Source organism: Leuciscus leuciscus (assembly GCF_965113295.1).
Source record: "Leuciscus leuciscus genome assembly, chromosome: 3".
In the NCBI taxonomy this organism is placed as follows: domain Eukaryota; kingdom Metazoa; phylum Chordata; class Actinopteri; order Cypriniformes; family Leuciscidae; genus Leuciscus; species Leuciscus leuciscus.
Genome location: NC_138727.1, coordinates 65,273,239 through 65,288,238, shown reverse-complemented (window position 1 = coordinate 65,288,238; position 15,000 = coordinate 65,273,239). Strand labels below are relative to the sequence as shown.

The 15,000-nt window shown below is 38.5% G+C and overlaps 1 protein-coding gene and 2 long non-coding RNA genes across 5 annotated transcripts in view; 1 reads left to right on the top strand and 2 right to left on the bottom strand.

The window, feature by feature from the left end:
* The window catches only part of LOC309495481 (adhesion G protein-coupled receptor L1), a 163,220-nt gene extending 158,711 nt beyond the window's left edge, over positions 1–4,509 (bottom strand). The window contains exon 1 of the mRNA XM_082165297.1: positions 3,128–4,509. The gene's annotated coding sequence lies outside the window, so the exon portion shown is untranslated. The remainder of the gene's footprint in view (positions 1–3,127) is intronic.
* Positions 4,510–8,549: 4,040 nt separating this feature from the next.
* Positions 8,550–15,000, top strand: part of LOC309495490 — a 30,819-nt gene continuing 24,368 nt past the window's right edge. Inside the window, exons 1-2 of the long non-coding RNA XR_014204683.1 lie at positions 8,550–8,701; positions 8,752–9,450. This is a non-coding gene — a long non-coding RNA (uncharacterized lncRNA). The remainder of the gene's footprint in view (positions 8,702–8,751; positions 9,451–15,000) is intronic.
* On the bottom strand, positions 12,035–14,994 carry LOC309494389. Of its 3 annotated transcripts, none has more exons than XR_014204312.1 (10): positions 14,894–14,994; positions 14,707–14,756; positions 14,212–14,260; positions 14,036–14,107; positions 13,850–13,931; positions 13,722–13,755; positions 13,552–13,638; positions 13,259–13,414; positions 12,839–13,097; positions 12,035–12,746 (listed from the first exon to the last, which is right to left on the bottom strand). It is a non-coding gene; the product is annotated as an uncharacterized lncRNA (long non-coding RNA). The 3 variants fall into 3 exon arrangements; XR_014204314.1 differs by having other exon boundaries at positions 13,259–13,378; XR_014204313.1 differs by lacking the exon at positions 12,839–13,097.

The window sequence follows — 15,000 nt, the reverse complement described above, 5'->3', positions numbered from 1 at the left end:
TAGCATAAAAGCATGCAAATATATAATTCATGTTTTCAAAAATAATTAAATATTATTTGTGTACTCTTAAATATTATATGTATGTCTGCCATCATGCATTTATATCGTATCACATATATGCACATATATATACACCATTTCGGACACACTTGACAGAATATGTTTCTCATAATTGTAAATTCTTTAGATCTAAAGGCTTTCGCTGAAACTCTTGAACAGCAGATCTGCAGAAAAACATAAACTGTGTTACTGTAACGCTTTCATCAAACACTATTGGTGACAGTCTCCCATCTCAACTCTACACTGATTTTAATTCGGTTGCATAATGCAGGAATAAATGACCGTCTAGACCGACTGCGTTACATTAAAGACATTAGGCAGACAGTCTCAGTCCAAGAAGACAGATTGAGAGATCAACACACATTTAAGACAATAGTGCAACACCAAACCTCAAAATGCACATATGTGACCCTGGATCACGTCACCAGTCTCGAGTCGCACGGGGATATCTGTGGCAATAGCCAACAATACACTGTATGGGTCAAAATTATCCATTTTTCTTTTATGCCAAAAATCATTAGGATATTAAGATCATGTTCTATGGAGATATTTTGTACATTTCCTACCGTAAATATATAGAACATGTATTTGTGTGAGTGAATGAAGCACAATCGTGAACATAAATGAACAACTTTAAAGGAGATTTTCTCAATGTTTCGATTTTTTTGCACCCTCAGATTCCAGATGTTCAACAGTTGTATCTCAGCCAAATATTGTCCTATCATAACAAACCACACATCAATGGAAAGCTTATTTATTCAGCTTTCAGATTAAGCATACATTAAAATTTCAAAAAATTGCCCCTTGTGACTGGTTGTGTGGTCCAGGGTCACCAGTACTGACTGTTCTCAGACAGGTTTCCCAAAGGCTGATGTTTAGAAAGCGTTGAAGGAAATCTGCTTAGGAATGACCTCTGCATGAATGATACACTGGGAAAAGAAGTATTTTCACCAACAAGAACAACAGAACCGCTGAGAAAGCAAAACGAGAAGGATACATAAATAATACCTATTTATTTAGCGCTATAAATATGACCACAAAACACTGGAGGATAAACGAAGCTCAGGGGTCAATGTCAATGTATTTATCTATTTATGAGTTATGAGTTCATTTTACACAGTGTTTCTTTACCTCGTGCAGAATCCACAGATATACCGCGTTTCAACAAACAAGTGACATATGAGATCATTTTCTGCTCTTCATCCGCTTGCTTTGACTAGTGGCCAGTGTTGCATGTGTTTGTGTTTCGAGTCTTTGCTCGCTCAACCATCCGTGGATCTTCACAAGATCATTATGTGTGTCTTTATAAACACACTCTCTCTTCTCTATATATCTGTCTATCTATATCTCTATATACTTACACAACCAAGGACAAATGGACTAAAATCAACCTTAAACGTCTCATTTTGTAGCATTAGCATAATATTTTCGCTCCATGATGTCCCAGTTTCGTCAGATTTAGCTCACTTCTGTAGACACACTTATCCTCAACATTTAGGCAACCCCGAACACACACACTTATACAGTCAAACTAAAATGTATTCAGACACCTTCAACATTTCTCACAATCTCACAGTTTATTCGCAATAGTTTAGAAAATGTTTTTTAGCTGTTAAATTTAACTACACAATTAGATAATACCAGTTTAGCTCAATTAAATAATACCAGTTTAGCTCAACCAATCACCAAGCAATGCTTCATTGTGTTCAGTCTGTGTGTAAAAAGAGCATTAGCAATTAAAGAAAACACTTCAGAAAAACATGATCAGCTCAAAGTGTCTGGATCATTTTTGGTCCCACATTTTTATCAATTTGACTGGTAGTCACTGTATGAAGAATATTTGGGTATAATATGTCACAGTTTACTTTATTTTGCTCTCCTCACTTACATAAATGAACTATAGTGTCCCGCACTCACTAGTAAAAAAAATCAAAATCAAAAATGATATCTGGTGTCTGATTAATTTTTTCTTTGATTGTAGGCCTATCTAAAGTGGCCATACAGTACCATAGACCTTATATGACTAACGCAAACCCTGAAAGAAAACATTTTACACTTCTAGAATACAACTACATATTTATGAAACAATATTTACCTTATTTTTGAACAATTTTCCCAATTGAAGAGGGGGAGTTTTTTCAGATTTAGCTCACTTATAGCAATCATATTTTGCCCCTAAATCACGCACATTTGTGTGTGTGTGTGTGTGTGTGTGTGTGTGTGTGTGTGTGTGTGTGTGTGTGTGTGTGTGTGTGTGTGTGTGTGTGTGTGTGTGTGTGAGATGAAGGAGATGTTGGGTGGGGAGAGATGGAGGTCTGTCAGAATGCACCAGCAGACACTGGGCGCCAGCACATTTACACACCACTCACGATCCGCAGCGTTCAGCGCGCCTTTGGCCTGTAACTCAATTTACATCCAATGAAAAATTACCACAACGCGTGCGTGCGTGTGTGTGTGTGTATGATATATAGGTCTGTGCATGGAGAATGCGTGCTTATGTGTGTGCATATAGTGATATGTGTATGCACTGATGTGTTTTAATATACATGAGTGTGTGTACTATACTTTAGGGATGGGTTTGTCCTCAGATGTTAAATATAAATGTAATTTTGTTAATAAAATTTGTATATGTGGGGGGGGGGGGGGGGGGGGGGGGCATTCAGTTTCTAGTTGTATGTTATGTGTATGTGAGTCATACATGAAATTATATATATATATATATATATATGTGTGTGTGTGTGTACACACAAATACTAAAATGCAAAAGAATTATGACATGTGAAGTGATGTGTAGATGTGGAATATATATATATATATATATACGAACACACACACACACACACACACACACACACACACACACACACACACACATACCAATTCTATAATGTAATAGAAAAAAACTCTAGAATTATGATATATCCTCATTAACATAAATGTGTATGAATGAAGTGACGTGAGATGTGGAATATAGACACTGATGTGTGTATGGAAATGTGTGTGTTTGGGATTTAACTGAACACACACAGACTGACAGTCGTTCTTTAATTCATTCATTCATTCGTACCTTCTGGTGTTCCGTATCCACCCTACATCCTCTCCTCTCTCCTCTCCTCCCCGATTCACTCGCTTCTCCTCTTCTCCTCCCGTGTCGCCAGAATGCATCAAGATTAAAATTTAATCAGCTGCCATCTTCCAGACGATAATGGACCAAAAACATGATATTTAAAATCCACCTTACACAGAGTCTTCTTCAGTCATAAACACGCAGGAGGAATAATACACACACGGGGAATGATATAATCCAATATGAATACAGACAGTCTCCTGACGCTGTCGATGAGACAAATTACTATATAGCATCAAAAGCATCCATGAGTGAAGATGAGAAACGTTCTGGTTTGTTACTCATTATGAGCACAGCAGAAATTCTTCGATTCGACGTCGAAACGCGTATTTCGAGGCATGTCGCTTTTACGCGATGAACTGTTGATCGTCAAGGGTATTGCAATGAGACGATGAGCTGAGGGTGATCCTCTTCTGGTGGACAGGTGATTTTCATCAAGTTTAAATTAAACACTTAAAAAACAAAAACAATATTAACGATGAGGAATCGAGCTGAGGTAAAACATATATTGTATGTATACGTCGTAAAATCCCGCCTGGCGCCGCTCCCCGTCCACGACCGAACAGAAGGTGATCCTTGTCTGGTGCAGGCGATTTTCATCGAAAAACAATAATAATAATAATAATAATAAAAAGGAGAAATTGAGTTCAGGAAGAAATAAACGCGTCGTTTGCTGCGGACGCGAATTCCCGCCTGGCGCCGCTCCCCGTCCACGCGGATTTAAAAAACGGTTTAAATCCGCAATAAATAACACCGATAATCAACAGCATCCGCGACATTTAACGCAGAAACCAATCGTGTAGATCCGTGACTAAAACCACGGCCTGCGCGGAACGATGGCTGAATCTAAATCACGAAAACACGACGACCAAAAAACAAAAAAAAAAACACTGTTTGGCTTATATGAATAAAAAGGCTGCGTTCACATCTACATTCACCGTGTTAAAAAAAATGTCTTCATCAAAACAGGACACTCAGTGTAATATAAAAGAGCCTGTGATCGCGTCCAGATGTTGTGCTCGTAGTAAAGGACAGCAGTGAAGATCCCAGATATCAACAGATCAATGGAAGATGCGGCTGTCATGGATTCTTCTACATACAATAGAGACACACGGCGAGAAAAGCACAGGCCTCGGTGTTTCGATCAAATATAGCTAACCGAACCCTAACGATTGACTCTAATGTGGAAGCGTGTCGGTTCCTGACGGGAGAGAAATGCTATTCCCGTTTGTGCTGGATGCGGCAGGCGTGACCAGGCGAACATAACGCGAACGCTTTGACAGAGAGAACGCGAACGCCCTGCATCATTCCCTCGCGCGCTCTCTCTCGCCCTCTCTCTCTCTCTCTCTCTCTCTCTCTCTCTCTCTCTCCCTCTCTCTCCCTCCGTGTGCGTGGTTCTCTGTATCATAGTATATAAATAGATTGTTCATGACAGTGGACATGAACATGAATGAATTCTGACATGAGTTCTGTAATGCTTGTCCTTTTTAGACAATCATAAACTTGTCTAAAACCCGTTACATATATGCTACATTTGTTAACAAACAAGTAGGCTATTACTTCAATTAGCTCATTGTTTCAGCCTTAAATGATTCAATTGTTTAAATTAATACATTTTTAGCTAACTGTGATTGTATGTACATTTCTGAAATGCATAACTTAGACACAATAACAGATCACTCTAAAATGTAATGTGGTCTAAAACGATGTGTAGGCCTAATGTGTAAAGCTAATAAATGTGTTGTTTTGATAAATACATTGTGTTTGACACATTCAGAATGACTTCTTTGTCTACTTTCTTGTGTAGCATTTTGTGTTATCAAAATATGCATAACATTGAACTACAATAAGTCATATTTTCATACTTTTTGCAGTTTGATAATTTGGTGCAAAATAAAAATATTCGGCATATTCTGACATTTGCCTCTTGAGGTTTTGACGCATCATCGTGTCTCATGTTTCATCTTTAGCTCTTCATTGACACTGCTGTCTTCGTGATGAACACATTTAATAGGGGCAAATCGCTAGGGGTGGAATGGTGCCACAACTGTGGGAAAGTCACATTTTTGAAAATAATTACACACAATAAATTAACTGTTTCCCTTCATCATATTTTAAACATTTAATAATTAAAATATTTTGTGGATTTAACTGTCTAAGATTGAAAGTCTGTTTATGGATCAAGGATAAAAACAATCAAATCTATAAAATCAATCAAATATACCTAACAGTAATTTGAAGAAACAAAAAAAGAGCAAAAATAAACTGAAATGAAAAAACCTTATGTGAAAAGAAGAAGAAGATACAAAAAGATGGTGCCTAAGTCTATCAGTCTATAGGTAGTCAAGGCAAGGATGACTAATTTCACTGCCATAATCCCAGTATCATCATTTATCATTTGCATGGGAGGGTTGCATTGCTTTCATGCAAATCTCTCTAAATTCCTCTGGTTCTTCAGTGGTCGACTGGATGATTTTATTTTTGCATGTTGACAAACATTTGCTTATGCCTAGTCCACTTAAATAGAATATGTGTATCCATATAGATGAACCACATCAACCAGATCATGGAGGGAAGGGAGGGGAGGGGAGGGGAGGGAAGGGAGGGGAGGGGAGGGGAGGGGAGGGGAGGGGAGGGGAGGGGAGGGGAGGGGAGACTTACCTCACTTAAGTTCTCCACAAGAGAAATGACAATTACCACTACAGGCTCTTCCAAGTTTTAAACAAAAACACAAGTAAAAAATAAATAAATCAAACAGAAGCTACCGTGTGCTGTTGACACGGTGGCTGCAGCAATGAGAGAATTGAGGCTGGATCTAAATGCAGCAGTATAAATAACTATAAATCAAAATAAGTAACACATAGGAGATACAAGATAATACGCAGGAAAAGAACAACCACTATACACAGATGAGAATGGAGAACTGAGAACACAAACTGACACAAACACACACACACACACACACACACATGACTAAGGCTAACCCAACCTCTAAACTAACACACAAAACTTTCTGCATTTTCAAAAAAAACTAAAACAACACTTAGTATGATTTATAAACAGTTTTCCTCATGGGGACCAAAAAACTGACTTGACAGAATCTTTCCCAGATTTACAGCTTATATACGTGTGTGTGGTTCAGGAGACAAAATGTCCCCACAAAGATGGCAATGACCGAAATCCTTGTCTCCATACTTGACATTTCGTCTCCACAACACAGAGTTTACCTGAACCACACATACTGGGAAAGTGTCTGTCGAGTTATACCTAACTGCATGAAAGTATACTTTTGTATAAAAGCCTTGTTGGTGACTTATATAAAACTTATATGTCCAAGACACACTGTTACATTTCCTGTTGGCTTGGTGTAGACCTGGCTAACTAAAAACCATGCTATTAAATATTTGACCAAGATATTACAGTTTTAAAAACCTAACATTCCTTTGTCAAAATGTAAGTCTGATGACAAAATGACACATACTTGCATCATATGCATACACTTTCAGATCAGGGGGAACACACTAGTCTACTTTATATAAAACACTGCAGTCTTTGATTTTCATTGTTTATTCAGAAGGCATATTTTCAGGAGGCACATTTTCAAACAACCAAAAAAGCAAATAGGCCTACTCAATATTGTACATTGCAGCACTGTACATTGCAGTAACATGAATTCAGATAAAGCAACAAAAATTGTAAAAAAAAAAAAAAAAAAACCCAGTCTGCTGGGGTCTGGCCACAGGACCTCATCGACATCGCAAGCAATGTCTTCTCCCGCTAGGCACCGGGGAAAATATCCCCTTGCATGTCGAAACCATCCATGGATTGCTGTCACCTGAATGTCGCCGCAGGCCTGTTCCATTGCCTGCAGAAGAGGCATGTGGGCATGTGGTTGGCGGTCATATACGCGCCATCTCCAAGCCGAAAATAATTCCTATATAGGGTTTAAAAATGGTGAATAAGGGGGCAAGTATACCACTTCAAATTGATTGTGGTTGGTGAACCAGGCCTGGACCAGAGCAGCCCGATGGAAACTGACATTATCCCATACCACCACAAACCTGGGCTGATCTGGTCTGTCTGATCTGGTCTGTTCTGTACAACTATATTAGGGAGAGCATCTAGAAATGTGAGTATATGTTGGCTATTGTATGGACCTAGTTGTGCATGATGATGCAGAATCCCTCGAAGGCTTACGGCGGCACACAATGTGATATTTCCCCCGCGCTGCCCCGGGACGTGCACAATTGCCCTTTGGCCAATTACATTACGACCCTGTCGTCTGATGAAAATGAATTCATGAGGCTGTACAGCTCCATCCATGGCCAAGATTCTCTGTAACAAAAAAACTAACTTTTTGTAGCTGGCTGATTGGTGTTCAGTTTTGCAAGTATGTGCCTTCAGGTGTGTATTTGAGTGGTTGCAATAACCCGATGTGTTTTGTATTTTGGATACATGTGTTTTCCAAATGGCACCCTGAGATTGGCACCAGATTCATTTTTGAATGAAGTGTCTTATGTATGAAATAGTGTGTAGTATGCAGGACCAAGTGTGTTGCATAAAGGAGTAAGTGTGTTGCAGAATTGCAACTAGAGTGCAAAGCAGCGCTTTTGATTAAGGTATGGGTACATGTGTTTAAGGTATGGTAACAAAAGCTTCAAGTTGTGTTACTTTAGTCTAAGCATGGGTCTATAGTGTTCAAGCAACGGGCAAAAACTGTAATCCAACTAATCTTAATGGTTAATCAATGAATAATTTGGTACATCTATAGATTTCTATAGATATTGATTCAATACACAGTTTCTATAGAACTTGTTTGCAATTTCTGATATGGATAACCAAATGTAATGAATTATTTTTACATAAGTGATTTATAGATAACCACCACGATGTTCAAAGTGTGTGCACACGCATGTGTGTGTGTGTCTGTGTGTGTGTGTGTGTGTGTGAGTGAGAGAGAGAGAGAGAGAGAGAGAGAGAGAGAGAGAGAGAGAGAGAGAGAGAGAGAGAGAGAGAGAGAGAGAGAGAGAGAGAGAGAGAGAGAGAGATACAGAGAAATTTGCCATTTGTGCAAATACTGTAACACAGAATAGAGTATAAGGGAGAGGAAACAGTCAATGACTGTAAAACATCAGATTGATCAGAGATGCACCAGTAGAAGGGAGACAGATGGCATAAAATACAGCATTTTACATTACAGTATGTATGCAATACTGTAAACAGATTACCATGGTAGAGACTGCCGAATTACTGTAACTCAACCTTCATCTGTAAAGGTCCACTACAGTATAGATTCAGTCAAATGGAGAGTGAAATACGGAAATGTAATATATGACATCTATGTCCCTATATCGCAACACACACAAAAAAAATGGTTCTTCAGCGGTTCTTCAGGGGTTCTTTGCGGTGGTTAAGGTGCTATATAGCACCACTACCATTTAAAGAACCTGTTAAGCCCAGTTTGGTTCTTCAGCGGTTCTTTAGCGGTTCTTTGGGGTGGTTAAGGTGCTATATGTCACCATTACCATACAAAAAACCTGTTAAGCACCTACAGTTATTTAAAGGCTCTCTTAGTCTCTTAGTTTAGTTGGTGATAGGATTAGAAAAACGACATTAAAATATAGTGATTTTCCTGAATACAAGTCCTGCCTATATATATTCCAGGGCCCCCACACAAGACTTTTTGACCACAGAAAAAATTTGTGTGGATGTGAAGTCAGATATATAGCCTACTGAAATTATGTCACAAACTTCAATAAAAAGCTATATTCATATATTAACTGCTTTTTGTTATTTGTGTAGGCCTAGTCAAATAATTTGGCTAAACAAATGAGTGACGAGAGAAGTTATGTTTAAAAACGTGTTTAAATTTATACTTACACAATTTGAAAATGTGTCAAGAACTTGTTGTTGAATTCTGTCATTTTGAAAGTAAAAAAAAATAAAAAATCATAATAAATAAATATATAATTAAATAAAAACGTACGCGCCGATTAGTGTGCACTGTGCATGTCAGGTGCACGTGAGCGAGCGCGAGCGCCGCATTCCTCAAAGAAAATGAAGTGCCATATAGTACCAAAAGAGGTTCCCCTATTATTACGAGCCAAAGAACCACTGTTGGGTACTGATGAGCACCATTTTTGTTGAAGCAATTATAAACAACCAAGGTGCTATATGGCACCTCTTATGGTTCTACATAGCACCATTTGACAAAGGTGCTGTATAGCACCTTTAAAGATAGGTGCTATATGGCACTTAAAGTGGTTCCCCTATGACAGGGGTCGGCAACCCAAAATGTTTAAAGAGCCATATTGGACCCGAAAAAAAATAAAAAATCTGTCTGGAGCCGCAAAAAATTAAAAGCCTTATATAAGCCTTATAATGAAGGCATCACATGCTGTAAGTGTCTATATTAGCTTTATTAGCCCCCTAGTATCAAAATGATAAGTAGCCTACAAATACATAATGAGCATTCATGATTAAATGTTTATTTTCCCTGCAGCGCATCCTGGAGAGAATGACGCACCACGTGACTACTCTGCTGTACGATGGTGCTTTAAGTTTAACTTCCATTATAATTTTAATGTATTACGTTTTATTTATTTGTGTATTATTTTTACAACGTGGAAAAACTTTAAACCTTTCACACGTAAGTTTAAAATATTTGTAAAAGTTTTTCAAGGCGACCGTTATTTAGAATGTGTCACTTTATGGTTTCCAAGGTGACGCGTCATTTCGTGTCACGTGACACACCGCAGCAACAACAGAGCTGAATGAATGATGATCTGCTTTTATGTCATTTTTCCTTTTTTATTCAAAATTTTCACAAATTTGTTAGATATGGCATGAAATATCTGATATTCCGATTGTCAAATATATGCAAGTGGAAGTATTTTGTTGTTTAAACACCATAACGATCGCGTTAGTTGAGCTGTATGCGCGATGGCCGCAGACGCAGTTCAGAGAATCGGATCTGTTGGATTTACAACACGTGAATTCATCCACTTCTCCCGAAATACATCAAAGTAAGTGGTTGGTGAACTGGGAGAAGAATAGAGTAAACTTTAAAGTTACTTACACAATGTGTATCTGATATGAATAAAACGTGTCTAATTATAATGGAAAGGATTATTGCCTCTTCCTTTAACATCAGTGTGTATTTTACAAACTCTAAATGTATTGTTTTTTTAGTACTTAACGTTATATGTCTGAAACCTAAAATAAACATTATGTGGTTGAAAACACTGAAAAGTTGTGATATATGACAGCTCTGAGCGCGCCTGTCTCTGGCTCAGCGCCAGCCAACGCGCGAGAGCACATTTGAATTTAGCAGTTGATCACGTCATGCACTGACTGTTCTGATCACACCGATGCGATCGCAGGTGCGAAAGGGTTAAGAATGTTTGTCATGTTTTTCCTCCTACAGAAATTATATTAAAACAAAAAATATTTTTTCCATTTTCATATTTTTGAAAAAGCTCCAGGGAGCCACTAGGGCGGCGCTTAAGAGCCGCATGCGGCTCTAGAGCCGCGGGTTGCCGACCCCTGCCCTATGATTACAAGCCAATGAACCACTTTTAGTGCTATTTAGCACCATTTTTGTTTAGAGTGAAGTGATGCCGTCATATATGCTAAATATATGACAATATATTGCTATCACATATACATATCTCTAGATATATGTTGATATAAGTTTATAACATATATACATTTTTCATATTAAATGAGTATATTGTCATATATTAATATGATGTATATGATTATTATTTATATAATATTGTATGTTATGACCATATATGTCACCGATATGTTTAATTTATATATGCCAATTTATTTAAACAACATACATTTTACATGCCTGCCCTACACTGTTAAAAATTAATGAAAAAATACAGACAATTTCCAACAGTAAAATACTGTTATTTCAATTAACAGCTAAATTGTGTAAATTTACAGCTAATGGTTGTTAAATTAAGCACTTGCAGTAAATTTACAGCATTTAACAGTAAACCGGTTTGTTTCTGTGAAAAACGGTCGCGCGCTGTAAAAAGCAGCACATGGGGGCGGGGCTACTTCAACACCACACGAGCACACGAGGCACGAGCTCTCTCGTCTCGTCTGCAGAAAGAGGTCAACGGTCAACGGCATCTCTTCAAAACTCTTACCGATCTGCGTCTACTAAAGACGGCAATTGTTCAAGGTAAGTTTTTTTCTTTGTTGTTATTTTAGTATGTTGCACTCAACTTCGCCTTTTTTTTTGTTTTTGTTTTTTGACTGTACCAATTTAAGTTACTTGGCGGCGAATCGCTTGTTTGCAGCCAGATAGATCGTTCTTGGGTGAGGCATTTCACTAGTCAGTGTTCTCCATCAGATTATAACTCTAGGTTTGGGAATAATTGATGAAGGGCTGCTGAATTATTTGAAAAAATAATGCACATCCGACGTTGTAATGCAGGCAGCCACGACTCGAAGTGCAATTCAACAGCTCGTCATCAGTTATTCCTCATCGGTGACCACACCTCAAGCCCAGATAGCAATGAGTCGGCGGCCCACCGTCGGCGCTCCGGCGGCAGTAGAAGCGGCAGAACGGCGACATCGCAAACACGTTGGACGGCGCACCGCCGGCGGCAGCCGCTTTTTCTACTGGCAGCCGCCTTCCTACCGCCTTCGTTCCGCGGCCGGCCCGCGGGCCAACCGCCGTCCCGCCGCCTTTATATTGAAGGCGGCCCGCCGGAGGCAAGCGCTATTTTCGAGCGATCTGCCGCCGCTTATTCTGGCTATATATAATATTTAATATTTATAGCATGCAGTTTATCAAGAATAATGATTGCTCAAACCAGACAAATATCCATTTGGCATTTTTATTCCACATTTCAAAGTACATTAACTGTCATTTAAACAAGATGTGTCAGATCACTGAAACATAACAGAAAAATAAATAAATCAATATACTAACATGCAGGTTTCTTATTAAATTTTGGTAAAACAAAAAACAGCCTTACAAGCAAATTACAACTCTTACAATAATTGTTCATATAAAGAGGACAGCTCTAGGGTGAAAAAAATTACCTGTAAACATTATGACAAGTAAAGAGAATACTTGATACAAAATAATGTGCAGGATACCAAATAAATCAAAGTATGACATCACATTTACAAGCCATTTCTAACAATAGGTTAAGTGGTAGTAATTTATAGTAAAGCTCTGGAGTAGAATAGACCATTATAGCTGCAATGCTGACCTGTGGCACAAGGACTTACAAGCATTATTTGAAAAAAGAAAAAAAAGAAAGTAATTTCCACAGTTAGTGAGTATAGTGTGACACTTCTGACTTCTTTAGGGGTCTTGATGTTACTGACTGCAAGATAAAGAAAGGATTCCAGTTGTCAGTGATTCTGGGGTGTCAGTAGTCAGCCTAAGTGGTCGGCTGTGGGTCCCTCTCAGCTGTGCGGTGCCTTTTTCTGCCTTTACGGTCAGATGCTCCTTTCAGGTAACGCGAAACGTTAACCTAGACCGCTTCATCAGTGGCATCCTGGGTTGCCAGGTTCTTCCGGATGGCTAATTTAGAAAATACAGATCTGTCATTTCATTTGAATTGCATGAGGCCATACACATCTACTTAAATATAATAAAAGAAATATCCAACTTACTTTGAACAATGGTCTAAAGCAGTGGTTCTCAATTCCAGTCCTCGTGACCCACTGCTCTGCACATTTTGTATGTCTCCCTTATTTAACAGACCTGAACCAGATCATCAGCTCATTAGGAGAGACTCCATGAACTGAACTGAGTGTGTCAGATAAGAGAGACATACAAAAAGTGCAGAGCAGTGGGTCACGAGGACTGGAATTGAGAACCACTGGTCTAAAGGAACATGTCTCTAAAACATGCTTTATCCCCTACACCAAGCTGAAAATCCAAAAAAGTGTTACAAATTACATTTCTCTGAAGCTTCTCATAAATAAATAAAAAATGTGAAAGGCTAAGGATTCAGACTGTAATATATGCAGTTTACAATCTTAAATTTTACTTTTTAGATTACTCTATGGTGTTATAATCAGCAAACTTACAAATTGTTCCTGGAGCTTTTTATCCTGCTTCAAACTGTTGTCAAGACACAGCAAATCTTCCTGGGTGTGTAGGGGGAGTAACAGATCCCCTGACAGGGATAACTCCAACATCGCCAAACTCTGCAAGACGTCACAACATAAGGGTCTGATCTGCACCTATTTCCCAGAATAAAATAGTCAGTCCTGGTCCCTCAACTACTAAACTATGACATTTATATCTAGGTCTACTACATGTACAGGTAGCCCCAGTGGGAATTAAACCAACAACCACAGGTGCTGTTTGCAAGTTGTACCTGATTGCCCAGTGCAAGCAAACGTCTTCAACATTGTTTGTTGAACTTGCTTCACCTGCTCTTGAAGTAAGCCGCTGTCATCCGAAGCTACAAAATGAAAGGCATATGGTCATTTTGGACTTACATCACACACAAAAAAGTACCATTTAAGAAACAGTGCAAGTTCTCACCTGCTCGTGCATTGCTTTCCCTCAGGGCTTGGTTCTACATTTAAAAAATAAAATAAAACAAACAACTAAAGGCACTATTTGCAATACTGTTAAAACACTGGACATTAAGACATAGGGCTAGAATATACCTTCACAGCTGAAAACTTCATGCTTGACACGAGATGCCATTGGAGTACAAGGGCCAACAATAGAGCAATGACTTTCTCCCTCCTATTGATAATCATTGACATGTAAAAATATGTTTGAAGTTATTGCATACATTTAATGAATTGGACTTAAATGTAACACTTAGTTAAGCGCAACGTATTACATACCTCCAGAGTTTTCACCCATATGCTGCCAGGGTAAATTTGCTGCCGGGGGTGTAAAGCTTAGTACTTGATGAGCTGGGGGAGCAAACATAACAGCTTTCATTTCAATGCAGAGTATTGCATATTCAGTAATGAAACAATAATTGAACTGTGCAAAGCTAATGGAATGTACAACACACCTCAACACCTTTCATCCAGAAACTGCTGCAGCGAATCCCATCAAGTGTCCTAGTGAAAAACAGATGATTATTATTAAAGGATTCATCATCTTAAAGTCAGCATGAAATCAAATTTTACAATTTGTATTTTTATATGTAATATTGTAGTGTTTATGTAAATGATTCATCTGTGCACTTCATTTTTTATTCATGTACCCTTATAATATTTAATCAAATACGTTACCCTTCCCTCCCCCCTCGAAACGACTTCTCTTCCGGTCATGTGCAATGGCGTGAGGGCGTGGCAACTCCCCTCAAACCATTAGTCTGCTATGATGGAGAGATGGAGAGGAGGAGCGCTAGAGTAAAACCCTGCTCCTCTATTCAATATTCCCTTTCACTTGGAAATACGTCACAACACTGGAGAAAAGTCGTTTGTAACTTCCAGTTCATGCCAACTTTAAATAGAAGCAATAGTTTCCAAGACAAAAAAACTTCACAAATAACATCACTTACTTGTACTCAAACTCTTGGCGGATTCTGGATTACTGGGGAGAAACCTGGTTCTAAGAAAGAGGAAACAGAAATTTGATGATAATAATAATAATAATGAATGAAAGATTCCGCTATCCACAATAAACAGACAAATAAATTACACAGATAAAATAAAGGAAAATCAAATGTACAAGTCAGACCCATTTACCTGCTCCCTTCATGGACTTAAAATGATGTTTCTCCCAGGTGCTGTGTGGAGGTGTGCAGCGGATGGCTAAATTGTTCCTTTGTCTTTTTTGCAGAGGTTAAACGGGG